The sequence below is a fragment of the Beta vulgaris genome, chromosome 2 (assembly GCF_026745355.1).
Source record: "Beta vulgaris subsp. vulgaris cultivar EL10 chromosome 2, EL10.2, whole genome shotgun sequence".
NCBI lineage: Eukaryota > Viridiplantae > Streptophyta > Magnoliopsida > Caryophyllales > Amaranthaceae > Beta > Beta vulgaris.
The window spans coordinates 37,480,020-37,485,674 of record NC_079203.1 but is presented as its reverse complement, the minus strand read 5'-3'; the positions used below and the strand labels follow the sequence as shown (position 1 = coordinate 37,485,674).

General features: G+C 33.7%; 1 non-coding gene across 1 annotated transcript; it reads left to right on the top strand.

Moving 5' to 3' along the window:
- Nucleotides 1–263: 263 nt before the first annotated feature.
- On the top strand, nt 264–3,088 carry LOC104886781 (hypothetical protein; the record flags this gene model as incomplete). The annotated part of the gene is made up of 2 exons (XR_007271057.2): nt 264–810; nt 1,861–3,088. It is a non-coding gene; the product is annotated as a hypothetical protein (transcript).
- Nucleotides 3,089–5,655: the final 2,567 nt, after the last annotated feature.

The window sequence follows — 5,655 nt, the reverse complement described above, 5'->3', positions numbered from 1 at the left end:
AAAAAAAGCTACTGAAAGTGAGGTTTCTCATTAAAACTTATTTTTCTTATTTGTATAGTTTTTTTGTGCAATTTACTAAATTTTACTTATCGACACCAATATTTCTTGAAACTAGTTTTACGGATTTAAAATTGACTTTTAGTAAGTACAACTAGCTATCAGACTCAAGCTATCCCCCCGGTAAGATGTGAATTGTGAAGTGAAAAAGGCTTGTGTCGTCTTATCAGTCAGAATTGACATTGTTGTTGTTATCATAACCAATCCGATTGCAGGAAAGTAGCATTCTTAAGCAAAATGGTGACCATAATGCAACAAAGACATGGACAACTTCCAACAATATTTTCACAGTTCACTCTACTGAAATACTTGAACATCAACCAAAGTCCGCCCCATTGGTTACTGCATTACAAACCGCAATGGAAGAAAACCCTGCAACCTTTCAGTTCCCGGGACACAATCGAGGGCTAGCAGCTCCATCTTCTTTGAGTCGACTCATCGGTGAATGGCCTTTCCTACACGACATAGGAGAACTCGACGATCTTTTCAACCCGGAAGGCCCTATTTTAGAAGCTCAAAAGCAAGCAGCAAAAGTGTTTGGTGCAACAGATACTTGGTTTCTTGTTGGAGGTACAACTTGTGGTGTTCTTGCTGCTATTATGGCTACTTGCAAGCCTGGTGATACATTGATTTTACCTCGCATGTCATTTATCTGCGATTTCTGCATTGGTTTTGTGTGGAGCAATACCAAAGTATATATTTCCTAACTATGATTCTTATTGGGATGCAACAACTAGTGTCTCTCCATTAGAGGTAATTTTTACGATTTAGAGCAAAATTTAGCTTTTTCAAAGGCCAACTTTATACCACCTCTGTTTTTATTTAGTTGCAACAATTTCTACTTTTAGGTGTTTTTTATTAGCTGCAACATTTCCCTTTTTAGGAAAGCTTTTGGGATAATTTGACTATATTACCCTTGCTTCACCTACTCTTTCCCCATTTAATTATAGTATTAGTAGCAGGGGCAAGTGGGTCAATTATACTCTCTTTTCTCATTTCTTAAAGTTTGTGCAAAAAGGTGAATGTTGCAACTAAATAAAAACAGAGGTAGTATATGATAGTTTTCATTACTATACTTTTTACCATTATAATATTAGGGTTTATTTTGTTAGAAATTTCATGTTTTATTAAAACCTTAGTGAGAATGTACATTAAATTTCATTAATTCTCTCTACACTAAAATGATCAATGTTCTTAAGAGGTAAAGTAGGAAGATATCAAGGCATTTGAAAATTTTAAGGGTAATAATGATTAAAAGTTTTTGGGTGAGTAATTGAGCAACATGTCTTGGATGGATTGAGTGCATAATAGTTTATTGTGAACTCAAATTACTATTATCAAAAATTGACTATATAACAAAGATTACAAACTATATCATACCGAAGCAAATTGTTTAAAAAACTAATCATATCACAAAAATTGACTATACATAAACTGAATATATGATTCAAAACTGACTATATCTAATAAAAAATGATAAATCATACATCTGGTGGCAGGTGCACCAGTAAGTTATTGCGCACCAAGTTTTTGTAGTAATTGAGTACAGTTATAGATATATAAGATCATTAGGACTTACTAATGGTATGTTCTCTTTCATATATTTTTCTTGAACTTATATTAATTTTTGGAAGTTTCCAGAATTTTTAGAACTTCTCTGAACTTCTTACGGTTTTTAAAAACTTTTCAAAACTACTATATGATTTTTCTTAACTTTTACTTATTACTTTTCTGCTATAACTTTTTAAAATTTCCAACATAAAGTATATATACTGATGGTGTTGCACATATATCTTATAATAGGTAGAGAAGGCCATTAAGGAATTGGAATTAGAAGGCAAAAAACCAGCTGCAGTTTTCATAACTTCGCCTACATATCATGGCATATGTAGCAATGTAGAGGATATCTCTACATTGTGTCATTCACACGATATTCCTTTAATAGTCGATGAAGCTCACGGGGCGCACTTCAGCTTTCATCCACAACTTCCAAGATCAGCACTCCAGCAAGGGGCTGATGTGGTTGTACAATCTACTCACAAAGTGTTGATGTCTCTAACTCAATCATCAATGTTACATGTATCGCGAAATTTACTTGTAGATAAGGACAAAATCAGCAGATGTCTTCAGATACTCCACAGTAGTAGTCCGAGTTTCTTGCTTTTAGCGTCACTTGATGCTACAACAGCTGAATTGAAGAAAAACCCAGAACTTCTTTTTGACAACGCGATTCAATTAGCAAGGGATGCTAAATCTAAACTTAAACAGATTCCAGGCATCACAGTCCTCGATTCTCCTAATATCGATCCCTTAAGAGTGACTATTGGTGTACATAATCTTGGTGTTTCTGGATATGAAGCAAGGGACTTTCTATACAAAGATCAAAGGGTGCTTCCCGTTTTAACTGGGTATCGCGCTATCACATTTCTGTTTACACCAGGGAGTTGTAGGGAACATGTTGATAGGCTTATCGCGGGGTTCAAGCATCTATCATTGTCTTTCTTTTCAAGCAAGACGAACATGCAGGGACTCCAGCGTGCTACCTTAAAACCATTTCTTGATATTGAAATGAAACTTACTCCAAGAGAGGCATTTCTTGCCGACAAAAGAAAGGTAGACATAAAAGATGCACTTGGGAAGATATGTGGAGAGCTTATATGTCCATTTCCACCAGGTATTCCAGTAATGATTCCAGGAGAGGTGATATCAGAAAAAGCTTTGGATAATTTGCTGCAAGCAAAAGCAAATGGTGCTAAAATTTCAGGAGTTTCTGACCCTCTTTTGTTGTCCATTGTTGTATGTGATATTTAAGTTATACTATAGTGGTCAATTATATTCTCAGGTTTAGAAAGATTGACACAATAGCCAATAAAAGGAATGCGTAGGTATTCCACACTACTAGAAAATAGGTTTTTAACGATAAAAAACTCATCGTTAAAAGCCTCAAAAGTCATCGTTGAAACTTTTAACAAAGAAAAAAATCGTCGTTTGTTCGTTCCAATAGCTTCCGTCGTTAATGGTTTTAACGACAACGTTCGCCGTTACTTTTAACAATGAGATAACATTATGCTGTGATTTATCAACGATGGTATATCAACTCGTTGTTCACTAATAACGAAAAACATTTCTATTTGTTGTTGGTTGTTACACGTGAAACATTAGTTGTCATTATTAGTTATTGAAGGCCGACAAACTTATACTTCCTCCGTCTCTTAATATAGTATCTACTTCATTTTTGATGTGTCAATCTTTAAAATCTTTGACCAAATATTCTCATTAATATATACAAAAAAAAACCTTCTCATGTGGGATCTTATTAGATTTGCTTCAATGTGTACTTTCATAATATCAACTTGAGTTCGTTTTTGGAGAGGTGGTCTCACGTTAGTGTAAACGTGAGACCACTGATGTCATGCTAACACCACGCACGTGCATCAAACCAGCAGTAGAATTAGTTAAGCGCTTGCACCTATTAGTTATACTAGCTTTAAATTGCTTCTTGATAAATTAGTCAAGCGCTAAAGTATATTAGTCAAGCGCTGAAGTATATTAGTTAAGCGCTGGAGTATATTAGTTAATCGCTGGAGTATATTAGTTAAACGCTGAAGAATATTAGTTAAGCGCTGAAGTATATTAGTTATATCATAAAAATCAAAGTATAATGCATTTTATTGACCATAACTTCAATGTCATCACGCATAAATAATTATGTCTTTCTCAAAATAACTAATGCACTAATTCTATCATAAATCCTCCAAAAATAACCCATCATGCTCTTCTTCAATAAGTCAGACAACAAAGAATTGCAACAAGCAAACTAGGGCATCAAAAATCACCATCTTTGACACACAAAAACATATTAGCAGCTTCGATTAAGAAACCCTTTTTCTTACAAACATTGATCACGATATCAAAAATTAAAGATTTTGATTCACATCTATTATATTCCCTCACACAACTAGCCACAGAATCAAAAACCCATGAAGGGAGGATGTCGGTGGGATTCGAACATACGTTCAATGACCCCATTCACAAGAGGAAAACAACTAGAATTACAAAGAAGAATTACAATAGATGAAGGCGTGCATACACAAATTATCATACTCCTATACTATTGGCAGACAATATACATTCTTCTGCCTGTTTGAAGGGTAAAGTTAAGCTTAAAGCTAACAATTTACAAGAGTTTTAAATCGAAACTTGTTGTTAACTTGTGGTTATTTCACATGCCTTTGAAAGTCTTTTGAAATCGAGCTTTGGCCTATTCTCGTAAAATGAATATAAGCTTCCACTGGAGGAACCTATTTTTGAAACTTGATCTAGATGGTGTAATCTGGATGTAAAAGCTTGCTGTCATGAATTCATTGAAGATGGTGTCAAATGCCTAGCAAGTAAATTGAAATGTACAAGGGCTTAGAATATGTGTTATATTTGATATTAGCACGAGAATGCATGTAAAGTGAGAATAAATGTAAAAAGGCTAGATGTTTATATTGGCAAGCAAATTCTGAATATGTTTGGCTGAAAATCTGAAAACAACTTTATATTCTTTGCTGAAGGAAGTAATAAACATCGAGCCAGTGTCATAGGATGCTTTAATTTTGAAATAAACCCTAAGAGTAAAGGGAAAGTGTCAATTTTACTCTTCTTTTCTAAATAATGATTAGTGTCGAAAGAGGGGAGCTAGATTTGTGTTGACGTTGGTCAAATAATTAACCTAATTCTATTTATTTATGGATAATAAAAGAAAACAACTTGTATATGCCATACAAACCTAGTTACATGACTATATTTTCCTCCAGTATACAATGAATAGAAAAACATTCCAACATGTCCTATAGTTATAAATATTTTTGAGTAGCCACTTAACTCTATACTAACATTATTAATAAAAAAAACTTCATGGAAGGATTTCATGGTGCTTATTCAAACTTCAAATTAGTAATGAATTACATAAGTAGATAGCAAAGAGTAATTCACATAAGACCCAAACTAAGAACAAAGTGACTATTGAAATCTAAAGACAATCTAACTTTTTAAAATAGGTTGAATTCACCTAAAATACTCCGGTTCATTGTAACTTAAGTTGTACTTTCAAGGAAAAATTTCCATTTGAAGCTTAAGACTACCAAAAAAAATATCTAAAAAGTAAAACCTTTCATATTTAACCACATCGATAATATTTTCACAAAATCTACAAAGAAAAAGACAAATGTGTCCAAATCTGCATTAATTAACATAAAAAAGCTCAACATCGTATTGTTCCTGTAACAGCCCGAATTTCCTCGACCAGCTTACAAAGGATTAAGCATAGCGAAAGAGACTTTAGTCGAGATAACCCGAACTATTACCATCACACTCACCGAACTACATCGGAGAGTGTGGAACTCAATTCTCAACTCTATTCAAATTGATTAAATATTACAACAATACTCTGATTCTCAAACTTTATTCTCATAAATTTCTATGGAAAATCCGACAAAGTTTCCTTTGAAAATAGGACATCGCTAAAGCGAGAAATAAAGTGAACCTGTTACAATTTCAATAGGTAAAATATTTTCAAATCCCAAAGCTCATCAATCTCAACGCTTCCGCGGA